This window comes from Mauremys mutica, chromosome 2 (genome assembly GCF_020497125.1).
Source record: "Mauremys mutica isolate MM-2020 ecotype Southern chromosome 2, ASM2049712v1, whole genome shotgun sequence".
In the NCBI taxonomy this organism is placed as follows: domain Eukaryota; kingdom Metazoa; phylum Chordata; order Testudines; family Geoemydidae; genus Mauremys; species Mauremys mutica.
Window position 1 is genome coordinate 229,220,078 of NC_059073.1, and position 19,183 is coordinate 229,239,260.

At 42.4% G+C, this 19,183-nt stretch overlaps 1 protein-coding gene across 1 annotated transcript in view; it reads left to right on the top strand.

Moving 5' to 3' along the window:
• Window positions 1-19,183, top strand: part of ANKRD28 (ankyrin repeat domain 28) — a 198,263-nt gene that overhangs the window by 44,694 nt on the left and 134,386 nt on the right. The window lies entirely within an intron of this gene.

A 19,183-nucleotide genomic window follows, 5' to 3' on the forward strand; every position in this document is an offset into this window, starting at 1 on the left:
TTATGGAGCATAAGGAATTGGCAGGTGAGAAAATATGCCTTCATAAGTATGAATGGTGAGCTACTGTCAGCAAAATGTAAAATTATTTCATTAAAACACAGCTTATGCCCATCTTTCTCTTAATTCTCCCAGGTCACTTTCCCATCCCACCACTAAAATAATTCATTTTCAAAAATTATAATTTATGTATTCACTGAGTATCCAGAAATGAATTTAACAAAACTGTAGGCGTGGCCATTGCCCTGAAGACCTTACTACCTAAAATCAAAACACAAGAGTGAGCAAACAGTGGCAAGAGAATACTAGGATTACAAAAATTAGGTCATGTAGTATCTTAGGTATGACATGCATACATCTTGACTGTTTTGGTGGGTATATATATCTACACACTTAAAAAAAAAGTTGTCATTTTCTAAAAAAAATTGTGGGATTTATGCTAATTCTGATTAGGCAGGGAAGAAAATGAACTAATAGATTGGAGTGAGTGATGGGGTAGGAAAGAACAGTGACTGCAGAAGATGGAGTGGGAGGAGGAGAGAGGTGATATTATGTTTGGGGGAATACTGATAAGGACCCAGAGAACTAAAACAGGATATTGTGAGGTGGGAGAAATAACCGATTGCATTCTAGATTATAAAAAATAGAAGCAGCAGTGAGTCAGTAGTTAGGTGGAGTCTCTAGGTACCTGGTGGAATCAGGTGCTTGAGTGGTACTCTGTAGAAGGAGTAGAGCAACAGGAAAGTTCTAAGATTCAGAAGCTGATGGCAGCTGCTACTACAGCCTCTGGGATAGGTTGTGGGGTTGGGCGGATGGGAAAGCTTTAAAATCGTGTCCTCACATTGGAAATAACATTTTGGGTTTTGTTTTGTCTGTCTCAGAACTTGCATATGTTTATACTACTTAAACCCGAAACACGCTGAAAATTAATGAAGTGGTCTTTCCTTCAGCCCATTAGATTCATGATATTTATAAAAATGTACATCAAATGCAGTTTCTTTAAGATGTTCAGATTCATGTGCTAGCAGCTACACTCCAACGTAATTCAGCTGTTGGCTACCACACTTTTTATTAGATGTGCAGTTGAACAGTTTAAATTTGTGTTTATGGGTGTCTTTTTGTTTTGTTTTAAAAAAATCATGATATTTAAAGTATAGGTGAGTAGTGTGTGTGAGGGGAGAGAGTTGCATGGAGAATTAGGCATGGGAGATGTAAATTATCTTGTGGTCTGTAGTAGTGGTACTTTGTTTTCTTCAGCTGTTAATTACCTATCAGACCAGAGGTCACAGCTTGAAAATTGGGTTTTTGTATTAAATAAGCATACCCATTAAGAGCAATATTCAGTAGGATCACACTTTTTTTGGTTATGTGAAATATACCTTAATTTCCATAATTGCCCATTAGGCTGGTTTAAGGATAAGTACGGATTTTTACTTAAATATCTTCCTGCTCAAGTTATACGAGTGCAAACTAGAATGAAAAGCCACCAAAAATATAGTCATGTTGAACTAATTGAAGCTTCAAAAACTTAGTTTTGTCAGTAGGTTACTAAAAGTGTAGTATTTACACTTCAGCTACTTGCAACAAATGGTTGTGGAATTATCAACTTTTTTCTGTTTGCTACTACATTCAGTGTCTGGAAATATTTGCTAGGTTTACTTATACGGAGTTCTGTTTTAGTTCCCCAAGGGGGCAGCAGATTGTATGAATTCTGTGTCTTTCTTTTGTCCTGCCTGGTGAAATTTGCAGCAGCCAAAATGGTCAGTGCAGAGCTTACTAGCTCACAACAATGTGGGATCCATAATATAGCAGACATATATTTAAATGATTTCCATACAATCATTCAGGTATCCCATGTCACTTCTGATTTTAGTGCCTGTGCTGCTGCTCTACACTTTCCATTTCTTCTTATACTTCATTTTGAGTATATTCTGTAGCATGCCGAATACAGATCTGCAGACAGGATTTATGGGGTCTGGGATAAGGGGCCCAGAAATACTCTGTCCCATTTCCATACTCTTGCTAAGGTGATGAGATTTTTCAAAATGAAAAACCAAGACAGCCATCATATAAAGGCCAGAAGGTACAGAGGAGTTTTGGGTGTGAAGCCAGAAGTGCACATGGAAGGGATTTAGGAACTGGCGGGGTAGAGACGAGATTAGTCAGTTCCTTTATACCTCATTTATTTAATTTTTACCCTGTTTCTGCATGCCCAACATATTAAGTTAAATTAAAAAAAAAACTGCGACTGAGCAAGTGAGGTTATCTCCTTTTAACTTCTTCTGTTGTTGTCCTCCTCCTCTTGGTCTTCCTAGCTTTGATTTTCTTTTTCACACTTGACTTTCTCATTTCTCTAATCTGTCCATCCCTTTGAGCTACTACCTCTTTTATTTGTTCTTCCTCATCCAGCCAAGTTTAGCCAGCTGCATGTACACTCACCTGCCCCAGCCATTGTAGTCTTCCTTTACTCAAGGATAAGGTTGATAGACCTGAAGAGGATGAGGTGCAGTTCTCTTCACTGTGCTGAGAGCTTTTAGGGCTGGAAAACCTGCTTGCCCACTGAGAGGGCAATGCGGGGAGATGAGGCCTGATAACTTTTTTTTCCTCAATTTAACTTTATATGTCTGATGGGGATGTGTTACGAATAAACCCACCTGCCACATTTTGTGCAGCTCCGTGTGACATTTTTTGCAGATAATGTGACTAATTGGCATGTAATACACACACATACACACATACACACATACACACACAGTTTCCAGAAATGTTTATTTAATATTGATGAAAGGCATTGGATTGACACCAGGTATTCCTTGTTGGCTTCCCTGAGAAGTGAAAGCAGGTGTGTGCAGGCAGGATCTTATTCATTGTACCTGTCAAAGACTGAGGGACAGGATGACTTTTTCTTGTGGGGGTAGCCTGAGTCAGCTTGGTATTGGTAACCAGAATGGTTTGAGAATGGGGATGTTTGGTTTCTGGAAGGGAACATGGATGTGGGGGTGGCACTAGCTCCCTTAATCCCTTTGTTCTTGTTAGCCTGTGGCCCTGTCAGATCCTCATATTCTGTTCTTTGTTAGCTCCTGTGTTCCTCTTTCCCCAGAGCTCCTCATCTACCCCGCCTGTGGGGCAGTGATGCTGCAGTGTCCCTTTCCCTCTCCACTGCTACATGTGGCTGAGAACCAGCAGGGGGAGTAGAGAGCAGACAGAGAAGGAAGTCTGGTGATAAACAATATGAGCTACAGGTCAAACCTTTTTTCTCAAAGATCAGCTAATGTAAACAAATATAAACACTGAAAATTAGTAAAAATAGAAACTAGAATCTCCATGTATACTTCAGTTAGGCTTTTCACTCTTATGTTCTTAAACACTGAAGCATGTGCTTAACTTTACACATGAGTTGAACCATTGAATTCAATGCAATTACTCATGTGCATAAGCCTGTAGGATCTGGGGTGTAGACATTTAGAAGCCCACAATTTAAGGGAGTTCTCTTTTCATATTGGTTAATCTTTGTTAGTCTTTTATGCGCTAGCCAGTGCTGTGAAAATGTTCTTCAAGAATCCTATTAAATAAAATGTCAGATCAATATTTACTCAAATGCATATGGAAGGTATTTTTGAAACCCATGAAATGCCTCAATTAAAATTGTCACATTGTCTATTCGTTACAACTATGCATGTCAACCGGTGGATTAGTGTAATATGAAATAAATTAACTCCTGCTCCAATTTGTAAAACAAGGCTAAAATATTGAATGATAACCATTAAACGCACTCTTTGTATGTAACAAACACACAATTTTCTAATTGAAATCCAAGCCTGATAATAATGAATTGAAAGCCATTATTCTGACAGTTTGAGAGGATATAAACCCGGAATTGTAGGGAGAGTTTAGAGAATTGAGATACGGATGTATCCTTTCAAAATTGATTTTATTTTCTTGTCTTTTATGTCCTGGTGTCCTTTGTTTTTCAACGATAATACAATTAAAAATAATAAAACCTTCTTGACAATTGGTGCAATTTTAAAAAGGACACTTAGGTTTTTACAGTTACACACATGAAATTATTGTGGTACCACATGCAAATTGAGTACATTGTGGTGGGGAGCTCTACCATTTTGCGAGCACAATATCCTGATTCTTCACAGGGCTACTGTCTCTATAATTGCATATATACTTGTGTTCATTCTGGAAAATCAAGCTCTAAAAGTTTTGTGGTCTGTACAGTGACAAAATATATAACAGCAGGAAATAAAATAATGAAGTTGCTAATTCATAGAGGTTGTAAGTAGAATTTCTGCATTGTGTAATGCTCCCTTTAAGTGGCTTTTTAAAATGGTTTGTGTACTCATGCTCTATGTATCCATTTAATTTTTCTAATACCCCCTCTCCCCGTCCCCCTCCCAAATGAATCATATCCACTTATCCACTCTGTCAGGAAATGTTCTTTTCCAAGTCAGCAAGAAACCTTCAAGAGAGGATTGGTGGAATTTTTGAACTACAAGGCTGGTCCACTGGGAATTGAAAGATTTCCTTTGTCTGTATTCATATTCACTCAGCATGCTAGAAAAAAAAATTCCCACAGAAATGGCCTTTTTTGAGGAGGGAGGGTGGTATGCAGGCCCACACATGCAACGCTACCTAGATCCCCATCTCCCTAAAAATTCTCTCTAAACAGTATTTCTGAGGAGTGCGGCGCTGTAGAAATGACTTTGAAGAAACTGTGTTCATTTGACACTTGTATAATTGTTTAAGCCTTTTTTATTGTTGCGGTGAGCTAGTATTGTAGGCGAAGCACACTTGCCACAAAGTCAAACCTCCAGAAGGTAATGAAAGCTTTCTTCATACCGAGATTTCCTAATTAGCGATGTTAGTTTCTTTAGGAATAGCTTTTTGGGATTTTCAGATAAAGAGAGTGCTGTTTGGAATTACGAAATATTGGAGAAAGATAACGGATTGCTAGCACAATCCAACAAAAGAGTGGGGAAAAAAGTTTGGTCCTTAAGGAAGATCTAAGCAAAATAAAGTTTTTTTTTCTTGGCAGCAAAGTAAGTGTATCCAATTGATAGGAATGCTTGCTAAAGAGGAACCAGTTTAAAGTTTCTTGCTTTGGGCAGCACTCTGTGACCATTTATTGAAATTTACATACATACTGAATTTATTTCAATGTCTGACCAGTCTTTCTTTAAAGAAAATAAAGTACACTACTTTAAACAGTTACACAAATTTTCTTCTCTGATCCTTACTATGCAAAAAAGGGAGGGTAGGCATTAATAACTTGCTGGAAAGGGCTATCATTAAATCTTGGTGATGGGATGTACACTTCTCCCAAATATGGAATAAATATTGACTCTTGGTATGATGTTTGAGGTATCTAGAGGGAAAAAAAGGTGGCTTTTCCATCCCACTCATTAATTTTGGGTGGGGGGAGGGGAGGAGTGCCCTCCACTCCACTCCTGCAGCTTCAGAAAGCTCAGATAAGCTCCCTCATCCTATAGTGGTTTATATTGACTGAGCTTCCTGCTCCTGTATCCACCTGCTGTTGCCAGTAAGGATTCAATGGAACTCCTTTCCAGATCACAGGAATGAGGGCTCCTGAGGGATCCTAAGATACTCCAAGAAACGTAGGATAACCCCCTCCCCCCCCCCCAAACAAACAAACAAACAAAAAACCAGACAAAACCATTCCTTCTTTGAATGCATATGAGGTGATTAATCCTGGCTCTAACTACTTTTGCAAAGTGAGTTGGGGTAGAGCATGTGCATCAAGGTTGACAATATAGATATACAAGAGAAAAAATACAAAGTGTTGGTATCCATAGCAATGGTAATTTAGTTCTCTCGCTAATTTGAGGTATTTCCTGTTACTGATATGTATAGGAACAGAAAATAGTCCTTGTGAGTAAAAGCTGATTGAAGGTTACTATGGATACCATAAGTTTGTTTTTCCTGACTGTGCATATAGTTTAAATTATGGCGTATTAATGTATTGTATGGATGGCATTTATCTTTAACCCAGGGGAGGCCAACCTGCTCCTGAGAATTTACCAGTGTGCATTGCCAAAGAGCCACAGTAACACGTCAGCTTTCCCTCTCCCCCCCCCCCCCCGGCCCCAGTGTCTGCCACCCTCCAGCAGCACCGCCGCCAATCAGCACCTAACCCTCCATCTCTGCGCCTCCTGCCCACCACAATCGGCTGTTTTGTGGTGTGCAGGAGGGTCGGGGGTTGGGGGGGGGGAAGGATGAGCCAAGGGCGCAGCAGACTCAGGGGAAGGGGCGGGGGACTTGGGGGAAGGGGTGGAGTGGGGGCCGGGGCCTGGGGCAGAGCCAGGGGCTGAGCAGTGAGCACCCCTGTAGCACATTGGAAAGTTGGCACCTGTAGCTCCAGCCCTGGAGTTGGCGCCTATGCAAGGAACCGCATAGTAACCTCTGAGAACTCTGGAGCCACAGGTTAGCCACCCCTGATTTAACCCATTACACTTTCTCCAAGGAAGAGTTTGATTAGAACAGTAGTTCACAAAACATTAATAGGAAGTGTGACTTGATATTTTTCTGGAGACCATGAATAAAAAAAAAAAATCTTGCTGATCATGGGAAGAATCTGGCAGTGCACATCTATTTCAGGTTTTCTCTTCACAAAAATCCCTCTAAGTAGGCAGTAGTTTGGTTTTGCGTTCTACTTTCTGTAGCTTAGATTTCTGCATCCACTTAGTATTTCATACTGTTTTTATTGGAAAATTTGAGATTGCTGTTGGCTTCTAAATATTTGCCCAACAGGAAGGATTTCCGTGATTACACAGGCATGGAGAATGATTGCAAGAGAGTATTCTTTTGCTACTGATGAAGATCAAAGAGCTGTAATTTTGAATTTGAAAGTTTTTATGCAGCTTTGGGACAAGAGATTCACAGCTAAATCTCTTTAACATTTGAAGTGGGGTAGTTTCAACTCCACCCAGTCCACGCTTGTTTGTTTTGAGGAAATGAATAGTTACACTGAAAGCTAGATCTACTGTTTTAGCAAATCTTTACTGATCATTTCTTGAATAATAACAGCAGTCTTTTACTTTGAAAAAGTGGATGATTCTGGAAATGCCCATAGCTCATGAGTCATCACTGAAGATTTTAAATAGTTGAATGCAGTGTTTGTCCTCCACCCTTCCAGAATGACATGAATCATATTTTAGTGTTTCCCAAATACTTTATATGGAAATGGTGTATATTCCTGACTTAAACTTTTAAATGTTGGTGCATACTCCTACTACTGCTGTTGTACACATTAGAATTCCATAGGAATTTTAAGCAGACTTGGATTGTAAAGGCAAACATTTTGTAACCCTAGCAACTTACTTTAACCACAAAGATTTTTCCTCCTGCTTTTTGATGTGACAAACCTATAATAATCTGTTACTGATTGGCACAACTGATTTTACAGTTTTTTAAAATATAACTCTTTACACGTTACCTAGAATTCAGTTGCAAGAATCACTTTATTATTGTAATAAATTTATAAAGGCTAATATACTGAAAGTGTGCATATGAATAAATTATTTTCCTATCTTTTTAGAAGGCAGTTTTGTTTAGTTCATGTGAATAAAAAAAACCAACAAAACCTCCAACCTGAAAGCCTCAGTCCCATTATCTCCTGGTTGTATGGTGTAGACATAGCCTAAATCACTACCGTGGTAAGTTGACCTACGCTACACAACTCCAGCTACGTGAATAACATAACTGGAGTCAACGTACCTTAGGTTGAATTACTGCGGGGGGTTGATGGAAGAAACTCTCCCGTTGGCTTACCTTACTCTTCTCGTTGGGGATAGAGTACAGAGGTTGACTGGAGAGCGATCTGCTGTCAGTTTAGTGGGTCTTCACTAGACCCGCTAAATGGACCGCCGGTGGGTCAATCTCAGAGTGTCGATCCCAGCTGTAGTGTAGACATAGCCTTAGGCCTGGTCTACACTGGGGGGGGGGGGGGAGATCTAAAGTTACGCAACTTCACCTACGTGAATAATGTAGCTGAAGTCAATGTACTTAGACCTACTCACTGTGGTGAGTCGACTGCTGCCGCTCCCCCGTCGACTCTGCCTGCTCCTCTCACGGCGGTGGAGTACAGGAGTTGATGGAAGAGTGTTTGGGGATCGATTTATTGCATCTAGACTAGACGCGATAAATTGATCCCTGCTGAATTGATCGCTGCCCGCCGGTCTGGCGGGTAGTGTAGACATACCCTTAAATACATTTGTATAAAATGTAACCACTTCTGTCTCAAATTAAAACTATCCCAAAGAACTCCCAGAAAAAAATGTGGGATATGCCTCAGCAAGGGCAAATATGGTACAACTAGGAAAAGATTACATTTTTCTTTGTCATAAGAGCCACAGATCCACTACAGTGGTTCTTCAGCTTGCTGTCTGCAGCTTGGGAGTAGGAACAGAACTATTATCAATCATTGGCAGTGGAGGGAATGGCCTGCCTCTGGAAGTTCTTTCCAGTTTTTTCTGCTTTTGGTGTTCCACAGATCTTGCTGGATAGCTTTCCTGAGGAAAATACCAAACTTTTTTTTTCAGATTGGTGACTAACATTTTAGTTCAGTAGCGTTGTATTTCTAACTCTCATTCATGTCCCTAGATTGCATTCTGGGGCGGTTGTCTGCTCATATCTGTTTGCAGACTTCATGGAGAAAGTTAGGCTAAGAAAAGGCAAAGGAAAAGGTCTGTGACTCCTGCTTCATTGACGTCATCAAATGTCTTGACAAGCTGCTCAGCCAGCTCTGTGGGCAGAGTTCAGCGTTCTCCCTTGGCAGCAAAGGAGGCAGGCAGGACTAAAAAAACTGCCTCCAGGGGCAAGCCTCTTCCCCTTCCCATATCTCTACAAGTAGAGTAGGTAAAAAGGCACAATGCCAGTTAGAAGAACATGCTTGAGTCCCTAGAGCCCATGCCAATAGCCACTCTCCTGACTGCGAAGCTGATCTGCTTAATCTCCAAGGGGGAAACAGATCTGTCTGGCCCATGGGGATCCCATGCAGAAGAAAGTGAGACAGAGTCTGTGGAGTCTGTTGTTGAACCTCAAGCCAGGACGGTGAGACCCCCAACAGGGACCCATGTTGGGGAGGGGAGCCAGTAAGCCTAGATTATTTTAGGAAGTGGTGGGTGATGGGCACTGGAAATATTTTCGGAGCAATCTCTGAACCCAGTTTTGCTTCCCTCCTCTGAAGCAGGATTATAGGGACAGACTTCCAAAAGGGAAATAAATGAAATCAGTGCTGTTTCCCCACCTCATGTTCAGAGTACAGCATAGCAGGTCAATGCAGAAAAGACCAGACTACAGTCATGTGCTGTCGTCTTTGTGTGAAAGTATGTGCACAAAGGGAGTTCTTTCCCCTCAGGGAGGGAAAGCAAGCTGTCCTAATCTGAGTTACACAGTTTTATACATATGTAAAGATGGAAAAAAGATCAGCCTCTCTCAGGGAGCACTGTTACATTATGTTAGGAGCTTGGCAGCTGTCCTGGACAAGCTATATCTGTACATTCCTCCTCATGCTACTTGGGAAGATGTAATAAGGGGATGGGGTTTCCTGTCACACCTAAAAGCTTGGGAAAGTATTTGGCTGTTGGAACCAGCTGCTGCTGCTGTTTGCCATACCCTAATATCCATAATACTGTTCCTGCCGTGTGATGCAGGTGACCAGGGCTGTCCACCACCACATCTCAGCATGGAGTGAGGAGAGGGACAGCAGCCCACATGGAAGAATAAGCAGGCGATAAGGGGCCTCTTAGCCCACCACTTCTTAGACCCCCTGGGTCTCCATTTAATAAAATCAGGGGTCTCAATTTGCATTCATCCAAATTCTACCTGAGGTAGATACCAGATTGGTGGTATGTGGTAGGTAGGAATTCAAAGTACAGTTAACACAATCCATTATTTAAGAAAGTAGAAATTACTGTGGAAATTGTCTGAACTGGAGGGAACTTCAGGGATCTGGATGTTCCCCTGTTACTAGTGAGTGGTTTTGTCCCAAGCTGCAAAAGGCTGACATTCCCAATGTAACAGATCTGCAGACCTTAATAGAAGAAAGGAAACTTTTAGGTAAGTGCAGTCCTTGTAAATAACTATCATGGTGCTGGCATACATTTGCTGTAGAAGTCAGAATACATATGAGACTTGTGCAAACCATACCACTCCCTCACCCCCTTTTCCTTCATACAGTGCTCTTGTGAATTATGGTTCATGGATCATTTTGTTAGCTAGGCTTGTCCACTAACAGCTATATGAATCACAGCAGTAAAGTCCACTATATTTATTGTTTTATTAATAATGATATAATGCTGGGGATCGTGAGGCACCTTGTTGATGCAGATGGATGTAACATCTTCTGTTCAGGCTAAATGAGGGAACACTTAAATGCCCCTTTGTTCAGAGATAGGTGAAACAGGACCAGCTCTAGGTTTTTTGCTGCCCCAAGCAAAAAAAACACTCCCCCACCCCCACTGGAATGCCGCCCCAAGCACGTGCTTGATTTGCTGGTGCCTAGAGCCAGTCCTGCCCACCACCCAAAGACTGGGCAGGTAGGGAGCTGGGCAAAACAGGTAGAAGCTTGGCTCATCCCCCCCAATACAGCCTTATCTTTTCCTGCTCCCCACTGTGACACACAGACAAGCCAGAGTAGCAACAGAAGGGAGGGGTCTAGTAACTTACTGTTGGCCTATACAAACCCCTTCCCCCACTCTGCCTCATTCCCCCAGGAGCGAGGAGGAAGCTGGAGGAACTGTGACTCAGAAGAGTGTCTGAGTCACAATGCCTCCTGGGGTGGTGTGGGTTAAGCTCATGGCTATGTCTGAACTCAAGATCTAGCTCTAAGTATGTGTTATGTACTGGCAATAAAGGTTGTAAAACTATTGGTTAGTTTTGTTTTTTTTTAACAGTCTTCTCTTTAGATGTTGACCTAGTTTGTTGTTCCAGGCTTCAAGCTTCTATTCTTGAGCTTTGTTCAGTGGAATTTTCTCTTTTTAAAATCACTTGCTGGAAATAATTAACTACATTAAGTGCTGAATACTGCAGCAATACAGGACGGAACTAGCTTGAAGAGATTGAGAGTTTACAATGCAGTGTAGGGGATTTAGCCACACATCTTCCATTAACATCAATATACCAAGAAGAATAAAAGGCTTGGAGTTATAAAATAAAATTAAAAAGGGTATATGGATGGTGGGGAATAACATAAAATCAGGACTAACCTGGAAAATGACAAATGGGCTGAATGAATACTGAAAATAGCAAAAGTTTGATATGGTGGCGTGGAAATAGTTGAGTTGTTGTATGAGATATCTAGGCTTAGGAGCCACCTTTATGTATAAGTGGTTAAGATCCAGCTCTCTCAGTGACCACCTTTTTTTCCTTTGTTTCCTTCTCTGACCTGCTACACCTCGTGGAACTGTTTGAAAAGTAAGCTAAAGGATGAGGCACTTGGGAGCAAATGGTAAGGTGTTCTTGGCAGCAGGCCTTCACTTCTACCACCAGAAATGTAATTGACTGACTAAAATATTGTAAAAAGCATCTTTATCTGGCCTTTTCAATGACTCCTGGCCCTTCTGTCTCATGTTTAGTCTACTTGAAAGGTGTTTCTGAGCATTGTTCTCTTTAAAAGTTGTAGAGTTGCGGGTGTCATGAGGTGCAGTGTATGGGGTGTAGGTACTACAGTGACACCTACCTTTTGGTATAAGTACTTAGAGCAGGGGTCGGCAATCTTTCAGAAGTGGTGTGCCGAGTCTTCACTGGGGGGAGGGATAGCTCAGTGGTTTGAGCATTGGCCTGCTAAACCCAGGGTTGTGAGTTAAATCCTTGATGGGGCCACTTAGGGATCTGGGGCAAAAATTGGTCCTGCTAGTGAAGGCAGGGGGCTGGACTAGATGACCTTTCAAGGTCCCTTCCAGTTCTAGGAGATTGGTATATCTCCAATGATTACCTTTATTACCTTTTTATTTATTCACTCTAATTTAAGGTTTCGCGTGCCGGTAATACATTTTAATGTTTTTTAGAAGGTCTCTCTCTATAAGTCTATATATAATATAACAAACTAGAGTTGTATTGTAAAATAAACAAGGTTTTCAAAATGTTTAAGAAATTAAATTTAAAATGTTGATCTTACGCCACCGGCCCGCTCAGCCTACTGCTGGTCTGGGGTTCTGTTCACCTAGGCCGGCAGTGGGCTGAGTGGGGCCTGCAGCCAGGACCCCAGCTGGGAAGGGTCTGGCAGCCAGAACCCCAGACCGGCAGCGGGCTATGTGGGGCCGGCAGCAGGGACCCCAGACCGGCTGTGGGCTGAGCGGCTCAGCCCACTGCCACTCAGGGGTTCCATCCTCTGGCTCCTGCCAGCCGGGATCCCGGCTGCCGGACCCGCTCAGCCCGCTGCCGGTCTAGGGTCCCGGCCCTGCCCACATACAGTGGGTACCTACCTTCTCCCTGGTTCTGGCCCATTCTCTTCCTCTCTCTGCACTGAACTGAGGGTGGGAGTGCACTGAGCACAGGACTGGGGGTGAAGGGTCTGGCCAGGAGCTAGAATGAAGGAGGGGGCTCAGAGTTGGGGCAGGAGGTTTGGATGTGGGGGCACTTACCTGGGCAGCTCCCATTTGGTGTGAGGGGTGCAGGTGGGAATGTGACTCCCGTTTGGTGCTCGGGGTGGGGATGTGCGGGGTGCATGGGATGTGGGGGGGCTGGGGATGTGGAGGGTGCAAGAGTCAGGGCAGAGGGCTGGGGGCATGTGAGGGGGTGCAGGTGTCAGGGTAGGGGGGCTGGGTATGTGTGGGGGTGCCAGAGTCAGGGCTGGGGTCATGGGGGGGGTGAAGGAGTCAACAGAGGGCTGGGTGGTACAGGGCTCAGGGCAGGGGCCTGGCGGGGGTGTGGGGTGCAGGGCTCAGGGCAGAGGACTGGGTGACTGCCCCCCCCAGAACCCCCAACCCACACCCACCCCTTGTCCCGACTACCCCCTCCTGGGACCCCACCTCCTATCTAAGCCTCCTTGTCCCCTGACTGCCCCCCTAGGATCCTACCTGTCCCCTGACTGCCCCAACCCTTATCCACACCCCCGCACCCAGACAGACCCCCTGGACTCCCATGCCTATCTAACCTCTCCCCACCCCCTGACAGGACCCCCAGAACTCTGGACCCATACAACCTTCCCTGCCTACCCCAACCCCTCTCCACACACCTGCCTCCTGACAGCCCCCCCAGAACTCCCGACTCATCCAACCCCCCCAGCTCCTTGTCCCCTGACCACCCCTTCCAGAGACACCTCTCACCCTAACTGCTCCCCCCAGGACCCTCCTTGCTCCCTGTCCCCTGACTGCCCTGACCCCTATCCACCCCCCAAACAGACCCCGGGACTCCCATGCCCCATCCAACCCCCCCTGCTCCCTGACTGCCCCCTCCAGGGATCCCCCCCCCCATCCAACCCACCCTGCTCCCTGTCCCTTGACTGCCTCCACCCCTTACCCAACCCCCACCCCCGGCCCCCTTACCATGAGGCTCCCTGCTCATCTGGAGCCCTGCTGCCGCCGCGCGCAGCCCTGCCCCGCCCCGCCCCACCCCTCAGAGCGATGTGCGCGCAACAGCAGGGCTTTGGATGAGCGGGGAGCGTCTTTACCTCTCCACGGAGCCAAACACTGCCCCGCGGGAGCGCGCAGCCCCAGCCCCCAGAGCGCTGCACGCGCGGCGGCAGGGATCTGGGGGAAGGCGGAGTAGGGGCCGGCGGCTTGCTGCGCTCGGCCGGCGCACCTGCCCGGGATCACGGACTCCGCAGCTTGCCACGTCGGCAGGAGTTTTAATGGCACGCGGAGTCCCAGCAGGCAGCCGCGTGCCATTAAAAATTGGCACGCGTGCCATCGGTTGCCGACCCCTGACTTAGAGTATCTGTGGCACTCTTTTCTAATACTAAGTGCTCAACTCCCAGAGTTGATAGAGAAGCTTCAGTGTACTTCCGAACATGAAATAAAAGTAATGTTTTCGCTACCTGTTTCACAGACCGCCAGTTAAATACAATGTAAAATAAGATGTCTCCCATCTACTACATGAACATACATGCTTAATTTCTCACTCTGTTGGCTGTTACTGAATCTCTACCACTATTCAGAAGAAACTGCAACCAAACTATCTACTTGATCTTATTTGGCTAGCGAGCGGGTACCGCATAGACCATTGCTGTAGCCATTTATCCTCCTAAAATATAACGTGCTTCAGTATTGATATCCTACCATTGCAGCACTCACTCTGGCTGGTAAGTTGAAAAGCGCTACTTTCTTGTGGGACAATTAATAATTGCCTGAGAAATAGAGGAAGGTGGTGTTTGCACTGTAATAATGGTAGCCCCTTTCCTAAGTCAGTTTAGGAATGTGCTGCTTCTCCCTCTTGAGAAGAAAGTTCAGAGTGCAAATAGAGAGATCTCCCAATCTGCTAGAAGTGCAGCAACACCAGAATACACTTTACTACTTTTTAACAGGGAAAAAAAAAAACCCTTGAATTTGTGTATACAGTTTGAGACAGTTAGTTCCCACCGGGTCTGGAAAATGTGGAGAGAGGCTAAGAGTTAGTGTCTTGATCTTTTGATCTGTTTTTTATAGGAGTGTAAGCTTATGCATCTAGTACTCAAGAGTATATTTTGTAATGTAACAGTGGTATTTCCTAGGTATTTGTAAAGCAAAGGAATCCCTCTGCAGCCCATTTTAAATTTTAAAATGAGTAGATTGGTTTAGAGTACATTTGAAATTACTTAAGAAATTATTTGAATCAAAAATAGGTGAATTTTGTTTAAAAAAACAAAGAAATTACTATTATGTTTTAGTATTCAGGTTGACATACTCTGGTATTTAGTAATTTAGTAGGTATTCACTTGATCCATTTGTATTTTCAGTCCAGATCAGATATCTTAAGAGGGATATAAAATAACAGTTGTGCTGCTCGTTCATTATAAGAAAAAGTCAAAATGTTCTTGGGGAGTTCATTGTCCCCTGTGTGTGGTGGCGTAGTTGTTACATGGCAAATTTATGGTGTGTTTTTGACCTCTTATGTATATGGGTTAAATAACCACTGAAATTAATACAATATTGATCTTTTTTTATTTAAACAAAGCTGTGGCTAGATGTGATGTAATTGCATTTTAGCTTTTGCAGTTTGAACATGGTAACACTTCCATTCTAAAAATTAACTTAGAGTAAATGTATTCAAGAAAAAATATGGTGAACTGCCATACCAACTTTGCATAAATATTTTATGGGCAAAATTTCCAAAATAATTGTCAGAATTTATCCAGACATTTTTTATTAATCTCTTTTGTAGTTATAGTTAAATCACTGTGCCCAATCTCAACACTTCCACTCTTTTGTTACAAGTATGAAGTGTTATTATATTCCTCATAGTAAATATATTCATTGGACGACTTCTTGTATTCTTGACATAGCTAGATAGTTCATGAATTACAAAGATAATAAGTAGTGTCAGGGTCTCGAACCCCAACAGCGAAGTTCGTTGTCTGACCGCAGAGAGACAGGCAACACCAGCAAGGTCCGATCAAAAGTTCTTTATTGACAAGTGCACGTGTCAGTAAAGAACAGCTCGTATCCGAAGAGAACCAGCAGCCTTTTTTACAACTAAGTATAGGTTATATAGACAGTTCCGTCGCGTCACAGATTATTTATTTCACACAACCCATATCCCACCCCCCTTTGGTTAGTAACAAACCCTAATAACAAAGCACATCTGTTTTTCTTTATAATGTAAGCAAGTTGTGATGCCCCAGCAACTTTCTTATCAGTATGGTTGCCAAGCACCAGAAACTGGAAGACAGGAGTTAACAATGGACCTAAGACAGAAACAGGGAGTGAATACAGGGAGGCTGGCTCTCTATCAATCCTTCAAACACTCCCCTTTTTTATCTTACTTTCTCCCAGGGCTTTGTGAAACATGCTGCTTCTCAGTATTTTTCCACGCTGGGATTACCCAGAAACCTCTGTTAGCCTGATTTCAGTCAGGTTGGCATAACTGGGTTTTGTGCTGCATCTTTATTCAGGCCTAACAGTAGGAAATTCCCAAATCCCAGGGAATCCATCTAGCTAGCATATCAAATTATAATTTATAATTGTAATTTGCAATAAAACAATACTTACCTTTTTTCTTCATATTTCTCCTTAAATATTTGTGCATCTTTGAAGACTTCTTATTTCCACACAACATATGGATCCAGTATACTAATGGCTAGTTATAATCTCATTATGAAGGTGGGAAAAAAGGAGGAAAAACATTCCTTGATATTCACTCTTACCAACCTCTGCCCTGTATCCATTCCCCAAAAAAGTATATTGGTGGGGTGGGGGAGCTACTTTACAGTATGTAGTGGTCTTGTTTTTTCTAAGGTAATTTTTAGTTATGTATGCAAGCTATTGTCAATCTCTGAAGAGTATTCATAAATGGAAGGGAAATATTTTTCATATATGCAGTATATTAGAAAACCTTTCAATGGGTATCTCATCTTGGAAGAGCTGCTGACATCACATGGAATTCTTTGTTACATGTAGAAATAATTTTACTGTTTACATTTTCTGTCTCTTCCTTTGTCCTTAAAGAACATCTGAATGAAATGTACCTGAGCCGTGTTCTTTAAACTCTGTCATCCTGCATTCTGTGGACAGTTGTGAACCCTCCCACCGCCAAGTAGACAGACTAGTGAAGTAGATAAGCTTGACAGAACACACAATCCTTCCTTTTATTCAGCTGTCCTTAGTTGTGACTTTCCCAAAAATCTCGTATGGAATTATAATAACTAACGATATATAGGAAAAAAAGTCTTTACAAAGGTGGGAAAGCATTATTATTCAAATGCTAGAAATGAGAAAAATTAGGCACAGAGTTTATGTATTGCCACAGAGTCTCACAGTGAACAAGATATCTGGGTTAAATTATGCCAGTCCTGACCTCTAACAAATAGACTACATAATCTACAAAAATTACTTGGTCAGACTAATGGTCCATTTAGCCCAGTAGCCTGCTTCTGACTGTGACCAATGCCAGATGCTTCAAAGGGAAAGAATAGAAGAGGGCAATCACCGAGTGATCTACCCCCTGTTGTCTGTTCTCTGCATCTGACGGTCAGAGTTCTTAGGGACACCCAGAGCATGTGGGTTCATCCCCGATCACCTGGACTAATAGCCATTGATTGACCTGTCTTCCAGGAACTTATCTAATTCTTTTTTGAACCCAGTTATATTTTTGGCCTTCACAGTCTATCCCAGCAGTGAGTTCCACAGGTTGACTGTGCATTGTGTGAAGTACTTCCTTATGTTTGTTTTAAACCTGCTGCCTATTAAATTAATTGGGTGACCCCTAGTTCTTGTGTTATGTGAAGGGTTAAATAACGCTTCCTTATTCACTTTCTGCATACAATTCATGATTTTATAGATCTGTTTCATATCCCTCCTTAGTCCTCACTTTTCTAAGATGAACAGTCTCAATCTTTTTAATCTCTCCTCATATGGAAGCTATTCCATACCCTTAATCATTTTTGTTGCTCTTCTCTGTACTTTTTCCATTTCTAAAATATCATTTTTGAGATAGGGCAATCAGAACTGCATGTGGTATTCAAGATGTTGGTGTACCAGGGATTTATATAGTGGCATTATATTTTCTGTTTTTTAATGGTTCCTAATATTCTGTTAGCTTTTTTGACTGCTGCTGCACATTGAGCTGATGTTTTTAGAGAACTATTGATGATGACTCCAAGATCTTTCTTGAGTGTTAACTTCTAGGTTAGACCCCATCATTTTGGATTGTGTTTTCCAGTGTGCATTACTTTGCATTTTCAACATCAAATTTCATCTGCCATTTTGTTGCCCAGTCACCTAGATCATTCAACCTGTTCTCCTTTTGTAGATTGTGAAGTGATCAGTGATTGACAGCCATCAAAAAATCTTTATATTGTCTAGTAGGAACAAAAAAACACCATTTGCTTAACAGAAGCATTTCCAACAGTTTATGGCACATGATGCAGTTGTATAATACGCCCACAGAGCAGGACAGTTACTTTAAGCAAATTTAGGTCAAAATATAAATTCAACTTGTTAGAGGACTGAGATTAGTGGAGGCTACGTTATGCTTTGAGTCATTTTTTAAACTTCTATGGTTGTGTGTATGTGTTTATCTAGTAGCAAAAGTAATGTTTATGGTAAATAATGGTTAGTTATCTTTAAAGTAACTAACCATTAAAAGCTAATTTTATATCTTAGTTTTAAAGGGATTTCTGTTTAAAATACTCTTTTTGTCTTCAGAGAGTTAAATGAGGACTGCTCTGTTGTTCTGTACAGTAACATGTGAAAGCAGTTAGAATGTTGGAATTGTTTACTTGCCTAAATTGTCAGTCAGCAGAGCCAGTACACCAGATTTCTTTGTGGCTTTTAGTGGAAAATGTTAAACACTCACTCTTTCATCAATTATAGAATTTTTACGTGTGAGCTGAATTAGTCACAAAATTGGCACAAACATTCTAACTGTGATGGCTGCCCAAAAGGCACTCTTTATTTATTTATTTATTTTTTGCTAGAGGAAGTCGCATCCAGAGCAGTAGCTCAGTTCTCTGGTAAGTGTAACATGTGAGCATTACTAGGCATTTCATCCTGCGGGTCTGCAGTCTGTGCTCTTTAGGCTATTGCTCAGTTCGAATGCTGCTGTGGATGTGAACTGTGCTCTGTTAATATGTTCTATAATGACCAATTCAGGCAGTAGGATTTCAAAGCTTTGCAAGAGCATCTTCTGAATGAACACACAATCTAAAAATCAGCGACAGAAAATTGAGATATAGTATTTAACCCTGGAGGAAAATCAGGTTGGCACAGAGACAGACGTTCGCATAAAGAAGTTGGCTCAAAGAAGATACACAGTCTCATTTTTTTCCACAGTCTGAATGAAGACTACAACGGAAGCTGTATTCACATGGTGATCAAAAGAAACACTTGAATGATGAACTGCTGTTGCAGGAAAAGTCTAAGGCAGTAATTCGAGCTCTTCGTGCCTTAGTAGCTTGCTTGTTTTGCGGAAGCATTCTTCCTTAACAGCATTTTTGCATAGTGGGTTCCCTGTTGGAGCAGCACAGCAACTGCCTGATGGAGGAAAAATGAATGTTCTGCATTGCTTGTATCACTGATGGAGT